This window comes from Typopeltis vanoorti, chromosome 4, assembly GCF_054136105.1.
Source record: "Typopeltis vanoorti isolate ZY-2024b chromosome 4, IOZ_Tvanoo_1.0, whole genome shotgun sequence".
Classification (NCBI taxonomy): Eukaryota; Metazoa; Arthropoda; class Arachnida; order Uropygi; family Thelyphonidae; genus Typopeltis; species Typopeltis vanoorti.
Window position 1 is genome coordinate 86,281,709 of NC_143552.1, and position 16,973 is coordinate 86,298,681.

Sequence of the window (16,973 nt, forward strand, 5' to 3'; positions counted from 1 at the left end):
AAGTTGATCCATTCAACGAGACTAGTAAACCAGTAGAATCTTTTTAAATAAACCATGTCATCTCCTTATCTCTCGGTATCAGCCATTTAAAAGAATATATACAGGGTGTTCGGGATAAATTTGACATATTTATAATTAATTATATTTTTCCGTAAGTTACATGTATTAACACACACTTCTCTTCATTTAAAAGTTTGGACCCTTCTTCATTCATATACAAGATGTCAGAAAGGATGGATAGCTGGAACCCACCTGAATCATGGAAGAGAATAACTTGTATCATGATGATTCGTGCCCGCCATCAAAATAAGGATATTACGACTGCTGCCCAATGCTCCCTGAATACAGTAAAAACAATCAGGCATGAACTAGAGACTTGCAATGGTGACTACGAGGATGTAGCAAGAAGAAAGATCCCTAGCAGACGATCTGATTGCGTTCGTACAGCAGAATTCCTCGCAAATCTGCAGGAACAGGTGTTGAAGAACCCTGGCATTGGAATTCGGGCTTTGTTCGTGGAGTTGCTAACTGTAGTCAAGCCCTGGATAACAAGGGTAGCCAATGGTAGGCCGTATGTATGGCAGCAGGATTCGGCCCCTTGCCACACCTCTGGGAAAAGTCAAAAATGGTTGTCTGAAAATTTCTACGACTTCACCAGTCCAAATGTTTGGCCTCAAAACTCCCCAGACCTTAACCCCATGGATTATTTTGTATGGGGCGCAGTTGAAAAAGACACCAATCGCACTTCCAGTAATACAAAAGCCCAGTTAATGGATAAAATTAAAACAGTTTTTGCGGCCCTTCCCAGGGAGACTGTAGCATCAGCTTGTTCGAGGTTCCGAAGCAGAATTGAAGCTGTGATCGATGCTAATGGTGGTTATTTTGAGTAAATCTTGTTGATAGTATTGTAATTAACTCTGCCTGTAATGTTTTTTTGTCAATTCATTAAATTTAATAGATACAAAGAAGATTTTCTTTTTCCTTACGAAACTGTCAAATTTATCCCGAACACCCTGTGTGTATATATATATATATATATATATATATATACACGCACATATCTCCAAGATTCTTCAGTATGTGTATATATATATATACAGTGTATATTATTATTATTATTATAAAAACCTCCATGGAGTCAAACTATATATATATATATTATTATTATTTTTATTATTATATGTATACATAGCACACGCACTTGGATGTCAATAAAGGAACACTGGCGTTCTCACTAAAACTACGCCAAAAGTATTCCAGTTATAATTCATAAAGCAAATAATGATAAATATCACAATTGATGTGAACTCACGATACACAAGTGCTGTACTACACTAACAAGGGTTCCATTCTTTGCTTCTGAAAAGAGTACTACAAAGTGCGTATTCAAAAGCATATTTAGTTTAGTATTTTTCAAAATACAACTCACCTTAATATTCAAATGAATATCCTGCACACTGTCCAAAATTCCCTATTAAAGCCTTTCTTTCACAAATTTTGTTAAAGCAATACAGCAAAACTACACCAACATAACAATAAAATGCAAACTACTCAAAATCCCAAAACAGTAGTGCATACTAGCCTCCTGTGATCAAATTAGATGATTTAGGCAAAACTTAAATTACAACACCACTGAAAAAAAAAAAAAAAGACCCCTTTTACAAATGAAATGTATTTCAATGATTGTAATAGAATTTGAAAAGCTGAATTTAAAAAAAGTCAAAATTTCATTAGTTTTATCAATAATTATACATTGATCATAAATTAATTGTTTTATTATTAATTAACAACCGACCTGGCTGGTAGGTTCAGTGATCAGCGCTTCACATCTCCGACCAACAGGCCCAAGCTTCGAATCCTGCCATGATATGTGCTGTCACTCTCAAGGCATGTAGATAGAAAGTGAATGGTGGCATAATTTGAATATACACCTCTCCGAAAGAAATTAATGGACCTCATAGTTTGATGTCCATTAACTTCAGAACAAACAGCCATGAAAACCACCTTAATAAGATGCAGGACCTCCGTTTGCTGTAATCACTCAGCAATCCTACAGGGCATACTATCCACAAGTGTAAGATAATGACTAATAGGAATTTTGAACAATTCTTCCTGTAAACATCTAATGAGGGCCTGGACTGCTGTGGGTCAAATGTCCCTTGGCCTCACCCGATGCACCAGTTCATTCGACTGGATGTTCAGTACGGTTGATATTAGGGCTCGGTGAAGATCATTCAGTGTGGCAACGTTGATGCCCACAAGCCACGCAGCTATAGCAACAGCCGTATGACATGGCGCATTGTCTTGCTGAAAGAGACAATGGCCAGTTCCATAGACACATCAAAAAGTAGGAAGCATTGCGTTGTCCAGGATGTTCAGATACCTCTCTAAGTTCAATATTAGTGGCACCACAAAGAGAGGACTGAGACCAAACCAAGAAAAGCTGTACCATGAAATCAACCGCCACCTCCGAATTTCATAGTTGGAGTTATGCAATCTCATAAGAGACATTCATGGAGCATCCGTCACAACCATACCCGTCCATCTGCTCGACAGAGGCTGCAGCATGATTCATCGCTCCATAACATAGCTTTCCAACTTTCCATAGCACAATGCACATGCTATATGTATGCACCGCTAAACGCGATGTCGCCTGTTAGAGTGAGTAACGTGGACTTGCATATTGCAGTAAATAACATGAAACCCTTCTTGTGAACCTCAATTCTGAATGCTTTTGTGCACATTTATATTTCAGCCGATGTCCAGAACTCTGCATTCAAAATGTCAACCAACTAATGGCAGTTTTTATATATTATCATTTATAACGCGCTATGGTCGCGTTCAGTGAGTGTAGTGGGGAGTCCACTGTAGACAGCACTTGTAGCAAATCCATCTCATTATGGTATCATTGACTGTTGACCTGGGATGGCCCAATTCATCAACAGTGTACCGAACAGATAGGCCCACAACATGGTATCAAGTTACAACTCCTCGGAAATTTCGGCAGTTCAATTCTCGCAGCCATTTCACCAGACAAAATTGCAATGACTTAGTAGCAACATATTTCTCCAACTTATACCCATTACAAACAGGTGACTCGTTACATAGCACAATGTACCTTGCCCATTGGTGTCGCCAGTGACTTCTTACCAAGTACTGTATTCGAAGATAACTGAAAGCATCTTGTGTCAAAAATTCTAAAACCAAATAAATTTTAGGTAGCTGTTCAATTACACATCTATGAATCTTTCATGCCTTTAATGTTTTATTAAGTCACATTTCAATTCAAGATAGATACCATGTGGTTTTTATTTAACGCGTTACGTTCACTCATAGCAAGAAACAGGATCGTTACTTTTGGTGTGAGTAGTAGTAGTAGGGTGGCCATTAGTGACCAGAACAAGATCAAGATAAGATAAGGAATTGTGACGTGATTGGTAGTTCAGATGATGACGTCATTGTATGTGTGACGTCATGAGTTTGGTATGTTTGGAATTTTTGGGGGAAAGATAAAAGTGAGTGATGTCACATCGCTTGTTGGTTCGCCTATGGAATTGTGGGTACTAGAGATATGGATTCGTGTCGTGATTGGTGGGGCAGTTTAAGCCAAATAGGGGTAGGGTGAATGGGGGAAGCGACGTCAGTGTCATTTGAAGATAAGTGACGTAATTTGTTAGTTGTAAACAAGTGACGTTATTGTTTTGATGGGAAAGGAAGATATAATAGTGGATAAGGGATGTGGGTGTTGTTATGAGATGTAGATAAGTGAATGGTTTGCGTATGGGATGGAATGTTTGGAATTTCGCTGGAGGGGGGGTTGCCTTCTGTCAGGGACATCATATGGTGTGTGTGGTTCGCGTATAACTTGTGGGTGTATGGTTAGAGATAAGGAATCGTGAAGTTATGAGTTTGGAAATTTCTGGGGAACATATGTGTCAGTGACATCACATGGTGTTTTGGTTTGCCTACGGAATTGTGGGTGATGTTTAGAGATAAGATATCTGAGAATTTCCTAGGTGACACACATCAGTCATTGTCATCAAGTTTTGTCTTTGGTTGTCTATAGATGGCAGTACTAATTTTCCAATATAGTTTGGGATTGTTCTTTCCTGTTGAAGACTGTGGGAATTTTTAGAGTCGAGTGGAGATGGCGGCAGCATTTAGACCTTTTTCTGAATAACTAATTATATTCTACTGTCCCTCAACCACACACTTTTTTTTCATAACTCATCCATATTTTATTCTATATTCATATTTTATTTATAACTCATTCGAAAATTTTGATTTGTCTATATTTAAGAAATTAAAGTTCAATAAATACATAGTGTTTGTAAATTCATTGCGATTTCAAAAGTGATCTTACTTAAATATGCATAACACATCAACGACAGCATTTGTTAATTTAAATTTACACATTTTATTTCACAGATATTATCTACAATGTTATCTTTCTGAATGTAATATGCAGAAATAGGAATTTACAGACATCACCATTGCATATGGTGTTTTTCTTTTCATTACATTTCTCTGATGAGACTGGGTAATATTGATACTACTTCCCATACTAGTATACAAATATCACAGGTCATTAACAAAAACGTGAGAGCCTGTGTTGCTCAGTGGATCTGGCGTTAGCACACCACTGGCGGTTGACCACACGAAAGAAGAATACTTGGTTTAATCCAGAAAAAATTTTTCGAAGCGGTTTTTCGACCTGTTCCCGAGTTAGTCGATCTCTGGCACGGACAAGCGGGGTTTTTCTCCCGGAAACACGATATTTTCGTCTCGCAAACTCAAGAAAATCGAGACCACGAAGGGACCTTCACGAAGACTCAAGAAGGAACCACGAGGTGGCGGCACTTGTTGAGCCGTCTCTCTTCACTGCATGTTGCTTAAATAGTGATAGCCTATCTCTGATTGGGTACCAGTGGAGATTGAACTACCCACTCAGTCTCCAAAAGTTAGATAGGGTCAAAGGGCCTCACCTACTCCCTATATACGGGATTAAAACGACGTCAGATGATTTTTATTATTAACAAAAACAAGTAGTATAAAAACAAGCAGCTGATGCTTTCGTGCTGTGTCTTGATTTTCACCTACAAAGAAAAAAAAATCTTATTGTTAGTGATGGAAAAGTTAGTAGATTACTATAATCCTAATACAGTTTTAGTTTTGGAAGTACCAAAGCTTTACAGAAGCATACAAATTTACCACATGAAACCGTGAAAAGTTGGTTTGCAACAACCTACTTATCTGTGACATAAACCCCTTAGAAGAAAGTTTAAACGCAATCAAATCAAATTCCCGACACTTTTACACACTTTTCAATGTGATTTGGCAGATATGTCATCCCATGCAAAAGATAATTGGGGGGGGGGGTTTCCTTCTTGTGTGCATTGATTGTCTTTCCCGATTTGCGTGGGTTCAAACACTGAAGAATAAATCAGCAGACGCTGTTTTTAATGCTTTCGGGTCTATTTTTAAAGAAGTGCCATGCTACATAAACACAGATCACGGAAAAGAGTTTTGCAACAAGAAAGTTCGTGCATTGTTTTAGAACCATAATATTCATTTCTACACGACCAGGAGCGAAATGAAAGCACCCTGTGCAGAAAGATTAGTAGACCATTGAAAACAAAGATCTACAAATGGATGACGTATATTAAAAGTGAAAGTTATACGAAAGTTTTGCCGATTCTTGTGCTTACTTATAACCTCACACCGCATCGCACTATCGGTATGGCTCCTTTGGAAGTTAACCTTCACAACGAAGATCATGTTTGGAAATATTTGTACGGAACCTAAGAGGAGGCTACCAGACCAAAATTTTATATACCCAATGAACTTCCGGAAGACGTGTATCTAATCGAACAAGTACTTACATTGCGCAAGCAGGAAGGAAACCTTCAGTGTTATGTTAAGTGGCTCGGTTATCCCCCCTCATCGTATTCTTGGTTTCGTTGCGAAGATATTTTACTTAACCTTTCCCAGTAATGCCACTACGGAAATGTTTCCTACTAACACGCAAACAAAATTTCAAGTGGAATTACCACAGGAGATCAGACTTAAAGTTAAATGGGAAGTTGCTCTTTCCGAAATTCCTATTCCAGGAGAATTTAATAATATCGATTCCGGTTACGCTGAGTATCATATGATACGTGGAGTTGGAGGAGGAGTGAACACTATTGACAACAACAACAACAACAACATCACAGGATATAATGTTTTCGAAAAGCCTAAAGGAGGATTTTACAACGTATACAAGATTCCCCATGGCAGTTACAATTCACCCCCTGAACCTCTTCAAGCAGTATTTGATGTGAGTTCTGTGATTACTGGAAAAAAGAACCCAAACAACACCATTTCTCTTATAGTTCCAAAAGATTATAACCTTTTGTTTCCAAGGAGGCCCATGGGTTGGGGCTTCTAATGGGATTTAATCAGATTGGTGTTAAACTGAAAGGCACAATCACTGGGAAATATCCAGTTGATATAAAGAGGGGTATAGCCTCATATTTTGTTTATTCTGATTTAATCCAAGAACAGATAGTTGGTGATACATGTGCACCATTGTTACGAGTTGTTCAGTGCAGCACCAAGAATTCCTCGTTTCTGCTCACACTGATTATTATCCGTTACGAAAACAAACATTTCATTCAATCAGCATTGAAATTCGTTCTGACAGCGACGATATGTTTTACTTTCGTGGCGGCACGACAATAGTTAAATTACACTTCCGACAAGTGAAGGATGACTGACTATCTCAGATATTATACACTGCAGGTAGATGGGGGTCAAGTATTTACGGGATCCCCCAATACAGCGTGTGTACAGTTTAGGTAGCATTTTAAGAAGTGCCTTCTCCTTTTTTAAGTCCACTTTTAAATCCTGCAGTTCAATTTGTCGGTCGTCAAGCCTTAAAAGCCGGTCAGCATATGATAGGAGATGCATTAGAAGGGGTACCTGTAAGTTGAGACTTTATAAACAGACCATCAGAAGCTGGGAAAAACCATTGCTGAAAAAGCTCAGAGCCGATTACTTCAGAGAGGTCAAGGAAGTAAGAAGAAAACGAATACTAAAAAGCGCAAGCGAGATGACATCTTTTGCTGAGGATATGATGTCAGAGTTAGATCTTTTTTTTTCAACATTGTTTCAACTTGTGTGTGAAAAGCAGTTCTTATGTCCCCTACCAACCAATATGCAGTAGAATTTTGCATACCAGGTACATCTGAAGAATACTTGAATTTGGGAAAATCATACCTACGCGTTCGTGTGCGCCCTATCGAAGATTCTTCAACGGTATCTTGAACAATTTTTTCCATTCTCTGTTCAGTCAAATAGACTTTTTTCTCCAAAATAAATTAGTGAATGTGGTATCAGACACGTATCCTTATAGGGCTTATATTGAAAACTGTTAAATTATGACAGAGATGCTAAAAACAGTCAATTGACAAATTAACTATTTGTTAAAGATGATGTGGCTAATGTTAGTGATATGTTTACCAAAAGTCAATGTGGGATGCGTAGACGACAAGCTCAAATTAACCAATCGAAAATTGTTGAGAAACTTGGGCAAATACACGCTGACATCATGCATCAAGACCGGTACTTGATCGACGTTTCTCTAAGTGTTCATTTGGTTCGCAGTTCTCCGAATTTTGTTTACTGACTGCAAATAATGATGCTAAGGCTAAATTGCAAATTGAAGAGGCTACACTTTTTGTCCGCAAAGTAAAAATAAACCCAAAGATTCAATTGGGTCACCTGTCTGTCTTAGGCAAGTCAAATATGGTATATAAGAAAATATGGTATATCCCATCAATCGAGTGCAAGTGTTTTATTTTTCAATTCCCAAGGATATGTTAGATCCCACACGAGACAACCTATATCTCGGTAAAATACCATCTACATTAATTATTGGACTGGTCGGTAGTGATGAATTTAATGGCACTTTCAACAGAAATCCATTTAATTTTCATCATTTAATCTGAATTTTCTTGTGGTGACAGCTGACGGCATTCAGTATCCCGCGCAACCTTTGACTCCGAACTTCAAAGAAAGGCATTACAGCAGATGTTACATGTCATTGTTTACATCACTAGGCAAATGGCACAGAGACTGTGGTAATGATATTTCCTATGAGGAATACGTAAAGGGAAACGTTCTATATGGATTTGACTTATTGCCAGATCAAAATGCCATTAACCCCCATGTCAACCTGTTAAGAAGAGGAAGTGTGTGACTCGAAGTTAAATTTGCTCAAGCTTTTCCTGAAAACATCACAGTGGTTCTTTATGCAGAATTTGAGTGTACATTATTCAGAGACATATTGAGAAATTTTGACGCCTATGGCCAGGAAAGAAAATAATATACTTGGCAGTTAAAAATCTCAATTTTTGCGCCTATGTAAAATTAACGCCTATGACGCTTAATGTCAGAGGCGTCACTATGCCTATGACGCCTAATGTCTGTTATGGATAATTTCAGAGGCGTAGTGACGCCTTTGACATTATCCATAACAAAGGATCGTTCTGTGTTACTGGAGTATGAACACTGAACAATTAGTAAGCATACTAGAGTTAGAACCCACCACAAGAAAAGTGGGTTTAGGAGTTTGTGCTCGTAATGAAGTGCCACAACCTCCGATCAGACAACAACAGTCGATGTTCGTCGTGAACACAGATCCGTCCTCGTTGCCAGGTCAACATTGGCAAGCTATCTCTATCAAACACAAACACGGCGATTTTTTCGATAGCTTCGGTCGTCCACCCGAAAGCGATATTGTTAACTTTCTGAATATCAACACTAATATGTGGCATTATAATGCTGTACCTGTAAACGAGCTAAGGAATCTGTGGCGTGTGGTTGCACTGTGTATATTTTTTAATATTGAGATCTCGTGGTCTTTCTATGCAAAATATTATTAGCAAATATTATTCTAAGGATTTGTGGTTAAATGATATTGTAGTCACTTATTCAGTAACAGATCATTTACTGAAAATAAAAAATAATTTAAAAAATATTGTTTTTTTCAGTTACCATTTTTTCAAAACCAGTTTCTTATTCACACGCAGCATTCGGGGAGATAAAAAGACGATATTGGTATTGGTTCTTCGAGCTCTCCTGCGGGTAGGGGAGTGGACTGGAAGCATTTTCCTCACTGGGGCTGGCAGATGTTGATGGCTGACGGGAAAGAGTCTGGGTATTCGGTTTGCTCAGTATAGGGTCCAGATGCGAGAGGTTATGTTCTGTTGCTCTCCTTCTCTGTGAGGCAATTGGTTTTTCAAACCTAAATACTTTGCAAAGTACTTAAATATGCTTTTACTTTTTCATCTGGATGTTCATTTCTAATTTTTAAAATGGCACTCATCATCTAGTGTGTACAGTCTTTGTTCTGGTGATTGGAAAAGCGTAAATTTTTTAAACATAAGATTAATTTTCTAATACGTGAACTCAATAAATGAACAATGATACTGCCTAATAATGGGAACAGTGCTCCTCTGTACTGTAAAACCAGTTTTCTTCTAGTAATGAAGGGAAGCGATTTGTTGCTTAGCGCTCTTAAAATTTTTTTTCCTTTGTAGGCATGTCTTCTGATTGTTTTTAGTGGAATATTTCCAGATAAAACATTTTTGCAGATTTCACAGAGTGTGGTGATTTGACTGGTGGTGCAGTGTTTTAGAGCGTCATTTGCCTCTTTGGGAGAGGAATGAGATAAGTACTTGATGAGATATTCATATCGTTTGAGTCTATCAGTCATTCAGGAATAAAAACTGTGTTGGGTTCTTCTCCTGGCAAAATCCGTGACCTTAAGCGTAAAATATCAGGTGTTCCCTGTCTAAAGTCTAAAATTAAACATGAGTGGGGTTCCCTTGTTGCATCTTTATAAATCTGAACTAATATGTTCTTATGTGCTGGAAATACATGGGAAGCTAAATGAGAAAATTTTAGTCTCAGGGATTTTTAAATGCAATAACATAATGGCTATTGGGAGAAATTGTCCGAAAATGTATTCCTTTCCAGAATAAATTTTGTGTCAGTAGAATGACGCTGAGGTTACGGTGATGTGAACCTTTTATGAAAACATCAGCTATTTCCATGCTGTTTTTAGCCTGGTGAACCAAATCATCGATTATGAGTAAATTTTTCATATTAGAATCAAATTCAGGTAACTTCAAACCATTCACGAATTCTATGTTGGTAATGTTTTTAAAATTTATCCTGATTTTCACTGTAACAGGAAACGAATCGCTCCAGTGGTGGTTTGATTAATTTTTTACAATGTTCAGAGACAACACGAAGGTTGTTTTTCCAGACTAAGTAGCTCCAGCAATAATGCATGTAAATGAATGAATGAACATTGGGAAAATGATAATATAATCAGACTGTGATTATTTTTATATAATCAGAGATCATGAAAAAACAGATACATACTTTTTCATATATTAAAAAAATCTCCCCATCAAGTTTTTTTTAATCACAGTCAGCATGTAATCATACCAAGAAGAATCAATTCTTTTTAAATTCTAAGAAAAAAAGAGGTATTGTAAAATAATAGTAACAATAACAGTGATGTGAAAACTCCGCAATAGAAGGGCGACTCTGCAAATAAGCGTGTTTGGAAACAACCATGGATTTTTACCTACCAGGTAGAATGTTCTTTAGTTTTCTGTCCCATAGATGGCATCTTTTGCTTATGGGGTATGTGAGTGTAAGGAATTATCCTTTAAAATACCCATAGGGAAAAGAGCATGTCTGTTGACACTATGCGCTTTGCAAAAGTGTATCCAAATATTTTTGTTATGGAGGTCGTTTTGAGTTGACAGCTCCATTTGTTTCCATGGACAGAAAATGGCAAAGGAATTTGGATGTTTTGTGGCTCATACCTTACTGCTGCTATCATAGATTCCAGATTAATATCAGTGGCTCTGCAAGAATTTAAAGTAATGCCTTTTCATTTGGTCACAATCTTACAACATCTCCCCCCCTGCATTCTATAGGAATAAGATTTGGGGACTGTGGAAACAAATTCAACAATAAAATCACTGTCGAGTTCTTTGCCAAGCTCCCCAAGGTGGTGACCAGTGGACAGTGAGTAATCACCTGGTTTTTCACTGAAAATGACAGAATTGGTATCTGTATAAAAAATCCCTCTTTGCAAAGGTTTCGTGACCTCATATAACATTATCCTACCATAGGCAGCTACAAATGAAGAGATGATAGCATCCCCTTTCCTATTTTCAGGCTCTGTGCCTTCAATAGGAGAGTAGGAAACCATCATCTGCTCTTTAGAAATTAACCTGGCATCTTGGATAATTTTACTGTTATCCTAAAATAGTTCTATGAGGTCTTCATAACAGAAAATCACCTGAGTCTGAGTTCTTAATCTTCTTATGCCAAGCCTTACTCATAGGAAATTCAAACAAAGCTCAGCAAGTGAACGTTTACCAGGGTTTTTACTAACGTGTTCACTATTTAACATAATACCATCCCTTAGCAAAAACTCATCCAGATAAGACTGTTGGTTATTACCTTCATGCCACCCAGATGCTACAGTGATACCTTTCAGAAAGGTATATCAATGTAGTGAGCAAAGAAGTTTTCTTCACCTTCAAAGTTTTGAGAAAAATGCCACACACCTCGTAAAATTCTATAACTTTATGACCGCGAGCATGGGCTAAATCTAATTCTTGAGCGTACCAAAAACCTGTAAAAGAGCTGTCCATATGAGAGAGCACAATGAGGCCATTTTGGAACCACACATTCCACACAGAGGAAGATTAATTTTTCTTTAACTGTGATGGGCAATACCGGTAAAAAGAGTTCGGCAGGTGCTTCCACGTTTGCATGAAAATACCAAAGTAAACCATAGGCAATGGTTGAAATTATCGAGAATAACTTCAGGATGGCCCTATGGAAATATCTGTATTTCATCACTCATGGCTAAAGGCTATTGAAGTCCAAATAGCGAATAACTGCTCCTTCTGACTGAGTTTTGTGACACATTTTGTAGCAGACAATTCAACCACAATGCAGAGCACTATGAGGCAAAATGGGAATTGGAATTTTAAGAACAGCAATAAAGTTTTTCAAGGCTGTGTTTTCCAAGATTTTTGTATTAAATTGGCATTCCCAAATTGCGATCATGTCGAATACTATGCTATGAAAATAGTTTTCGCACTCCTTCATTTGCTGAAAAAGGGAAATCATGTCTGTGTTTCTGTATGGATAGAATGTACTTGGTCTGTAACATTTTTGACAACCATGATGGAAGCAGCCATAAAATTCATATAAAAAGTTTCCACATTTCCCATCGACAAAATAAGGTCCGATGCGGTCTCCCCCCCCCCAAAAAAAAACGTGCATGTTGTATGTTAATGGTGTTCTGATGTTCTTGCCATTTCAGTCAAGCCAAAGCATTTCGACTTTTCACATTTGCCCCTATGTAACCCGAGCCAAATGTACTGCCAAAGTGTTAGGTTTCAAAACGTTTTGGAGAAATGCTATTAAACATACTCCTGCAATTGTAATATCATGGAGAAAGGGATCAATCTGGGTGAGCTGTGTGAAGATAGTGTGAAAAGTATTGCAACTGTCACGCAAAACACGTACGTCATCTTTCGTATAAACCAATAGTTCTGCTTTCAGACAGCATTCAGTGTCTAGCTGATTTTTGTACCAATTCTCGAACTCTGTACGAGTTCCTTTGTTCATAAATTGTAGCTGGAAATATGAGTTTTTGGGGATGACTCCGCGATAACCCAAAGAATCGGATGTGTGGAACTTATGAGGAAAAAAAACACTTACGAACTTCTGGGAGATCGAACATGGCTGCGAGTTTTCTCAGACCAATGCTAATGTATGAAAAACTGTCAAGAAATATGATGTTTAAGGGGACATAAAGGATAGCAAGTATCTTCGATCCATCAAACACTAGACGGGGCTGGAAATGTTTGGCAAAAAAGATGTTCCAAAATAAAATACCCATCAAAACCATGAAACTTCTGTGCAATCACACGGTATATTTTCGTATTTTGGTTTGACAGTCCAAAGGATACTACCATGTTGGCTCCATTTCATTATATTCTTGACAGAAAACAACTCATCTAGAAACTGGCCCACACAGTTTTCACCCGAGAACTCACTTAGATTTGCAAAAAGTAGTACAGCAGACATCCAGTCAAGATCTCCTAATTGTAATGGGGGGTCTTAAACACAAAAGTAGGCAAAGACTGGGATACCTGGCCAAGAGTAATTGGAAAGTTAGGGTATGGAGAAAGCAATGAATGTGGTGAAAGACTGCCAAACTTCTGCTCAAATTATAGAAACAATAACCAACACTCTCTTTAAACATGCAAACCCCCAAAGAAAATGGACACGGATTTCACTAGTCAGACAAACCAAGAATATGATATACTATATTATTGTAAACCAAAGATGGAAATCAAATATCCTAAATTGCAGATCCTTTTCTGCAGGTTGTGGATCAGACCATAAGTTAGTATTAGGAAACCGAAGAATGAAGTTAAAATCTGGAAGCAATTTTAGGGTCAGAAGGAGACTGAATGTAAAAAAAATTACAAGACAACAATATTCTAAGAAAATATCAACTAAAACTAGATAAAAACCTGAAGGAACTAACAAAACAGAATATAAACATTGAAGAACATTGTACAAATTAAAGGAAATAATATTAAATTCTGCAGAAAAAACAATAGGTAACACAGAAAGAGAAAGTAAAAAGAATTGGATCTTGAATGAAATAAAAAGGTTAAGCGATCAAAGAAAAAGCATGAAACTAAAACAGAACTTTAACAGAAATGAATATAATAGATTAACCAGAGAAATTAGAAAAACTACTTAAAAGAGACAAGAATAACTGGTTAGAAGAAAAATGCAAAATGCAGAAAAGCTATCAAAAGAAAATAACCATCATGGATTATATAAACAAATAGACGAAATTAGTAAGTCACAGACAGCAAAAATTATAATGATCATAAACAAAGAGGGACAACTAAGTGAAAGGAAAACAAAATGAATAGCCAGATGGGAAGAATACTTCAAAGATTTATATAATAAAAACGGCTCCCATGATATTATGATTCCAGTCACTGAAAGCCAAGAGGAAAGAATTATCTTTACCAGAGAAACAATAGCACACACATTGCGACATTTACCACTGGGCGCATGAGGCCTCCCTCTCTAGGATTTATCTAGGATATATTATGATTCCAGTCACTGAAAGTCAAGAGGAAAGAAATATCTTTACCAGAGAAACAATAGCACACACATTGCGACATTTACCACTGGGTGCATGAGGCCTCCCTCTCTAGGATCTAAGTTATATCAGATTAAATACCTATGAATTATATTCATTTTGCTGCTTGTTTTTATTGTATAATTATAGTTTTTAATGCCAGCATAAAATAAGAAACCTTTCATACTTTGTTTACTTCATATTGTATCACTTTGCAAGATCAATGTCACTATCATTTTTTTGATAATTATTTTAATCGCCAATACATTTTAAAATTCTCCAACAACTTGATTGAAGATTAAATTAAGGAGATATTAAATCTCACATTGTTTTAAAATCGAATAAGAAACTCAAAGAAACTTGACAAGTCGTATAGCAGAGTATATAAGTTCTTTTCGCTATACCCTTTGGTATTAATTTGGTCTAGCTACTCACTGATGAAGCCTCAATAAAGGCTGAAACTGGTCTGGGTAGTGACCTCCCACCATAATGTAATAACAGCATACATTTCCTAGGAAATGTGTTTTACATTATGGAAAATATTATGGAAAATACCAAGAATAGCGATCAGAACTTTACACCTTTGCTGCGAGTTGTCCGAGTTTGTACAACGTACTTGGACTACGTGCATTAGCTCACGCTAGTAGTCGCCGATACTTTATAGTTTACTATGCTATATTCGGCTTGAAACTCTCTGATTCCAATCTTTGAGTTTCTTATTCGGTTTTAAAACAATGTGGGATTTAATATCCCCTTAATTTAAATAATGTTTATATCGCCGAAATGAAGCCTATTGGCTCTTTATATGTAAGTTGATTGAAGACAATTATTTTTGTCAAACAATTATTTTATAAATTCATGAAAATCCGAATCTAAAAATAAATACAGCCTCCATCTGTTCCCAATTAAGTTTCCTATTTTATTCATAATCTTAGTTCGAAGGTTAGTTATCATACGTAATTCTTGAATCATATTATGTAATGCATAATTTTTATAACGTAATCTGTAGGTTTTTGCATTTCAACTTTCTTGGTCTCCCCTAATCACTCACTAAAAATTAAAATAAACGGCAGTTATGAAGTCAACTGTTATGTACATATTTTCGGCTAATTTCGATATTATGCGGCAGTTTTGAAGTAGCGATATTTTCCTTACAGTTTATCTTTTGAAACATGTGTAGGTGCATGCTCAACATCGAATTTTATTTCCAAAATTTTCATAACAGAATTAATTCGCCTTTAATGGCTAACTCCCAAAATTATCACCATACACACAAATACTGCTAGATATGTGTGCACTTTTTTTTGTTTGAATTCGTTATTTTCCCAATATAATTGTACTGTTGGAGTTTTAAGCAAAAGACAAAGGCGTATAATCTCTGATAAAATAACATTGGATGTAAATTAAAAACTCACAATCGGAAACCCCGAGTAATGCAGCTTAAAACCATTTGTTGTTCATAAAAAAAATAAAAAAATAAAAGAATCGTTTCTAAAATTGAAATGTGCGACCCATACAATCTTATTTTGCAAGGAAAGGAAGCAAAATGTCATATTTATTTCAATAAATGTTACTTAAAAATATAAATATTTGACATATTATTTCCAATGCAAACAAACATTTTGATTATTTATTTTCGCACATGTGAAATTCATTTTTATTTGGGAAGAGACACAATAAATAAACTGTGTAGCAAAAAACGATCAATCCAAGAAACACAGTACACATTACTACAATAATCCGGTGAGGGGGGGGGGGGGTAATTTGCATTTTAACAGATAGAATGCTGATGACGTTTCTTCAGCATGCTGCCTTTTTATTAGGTCAAAGGGATTCTGAGTATATTTGTGAACAGATATATACAACATAACTTAGCCAGGTTTGTTGTAAAAAGTGCTGCATTTGAAGAAATATTAGCAGCATAATAATAAAATAGCAAAATTCCTAACACTTCAGAATAACCTGATAATTTTAATAATACCAAAACAAGATGAGACACATCTTTAGAAATCTATTATTATTATTCTTATTCTTATTATTAGAGTAATTTTAATTATGAACTCTATAAAGACATACTTAATAAATTTGCATTTTTGTGTTTTTAAATAAATAAACTAGTTTCATTTTGTCACAGATGGTTTTTGCTGGACTACCTGGACTTTAAGCTATTGTTCTTATCAATATTGTAAAAACTCGATTGCAGCTTAAATATTCCAAAGCACATTAGATCTATTTTTTACTTAGGTCAAGTCCCATAAGAATGTTGTAAAAAATAACCTTGTTTGTCTCTGTATATTCTGTATTAGATATTTTTGTAAATAGCCGTTTGGAAATTAACTGTATATACTCCTTTAATAAGAATATCTTAGAGTGTTAAAAACAAAGGCACTCCTTTTCGCTGGAGCTGTATGTAATAGATCTACATGGCGGCATTAGAAAGGTTGTTTATTAAATTTTGTGTGTATGAGAAAGGCTTATAAGCTCTGCACGTAAACACCTCTGAAGTCAGTCAGAAAGTTTCAAAGAACTTTCCAATGGTCGGCAACTTACAATCAAAAGAAGGCACAGAAGAGAACAAAGAGCAGGCTGAACTGGAAACCGAAGATGAAAGAATCATGCCGAATTCTTCAGGGGTTACAAACTTTTTGCGAGGTCTCAGAGAAGGCATAATAAAAGGGGACAGAGCCAAGAATATAGGGCTTCCCGGATCCAGAAG

General features: G+C 36.4%; 1 protein-coding gene across 4 annotated transcripts in view; it reads right to left on the reverse strand.

Annotated features, from left to right (window-relative positions):
- LOC150107475 (zinc finger protein 385B-like) overlaps nt 1-1,880 on the reverse strand; it is a 139,558-nt gene extending 137,678 nt beyond the window's left edge. For 2 of the 4 annotated variants that reach the window (XM_090391321.1, XM_090391325.1), the window contains exon 1: nt 1,430-1,570. The gene's annotated coding sequence lies outside the window, so the exon portion shown is untranslated. Of the gene's footprint in view, nt 1-1,312; nt 1,334-1,429; nt 1,571-1,795 lie in introns of those variants that run through there. The other 2 variants (XM_090391322.1, XM_090391323.1) reach the window with 2 other exon arrangements.
- Between the last annotated feature and the right edge of the window lie 15,093 nt (nt 1,881-16,973).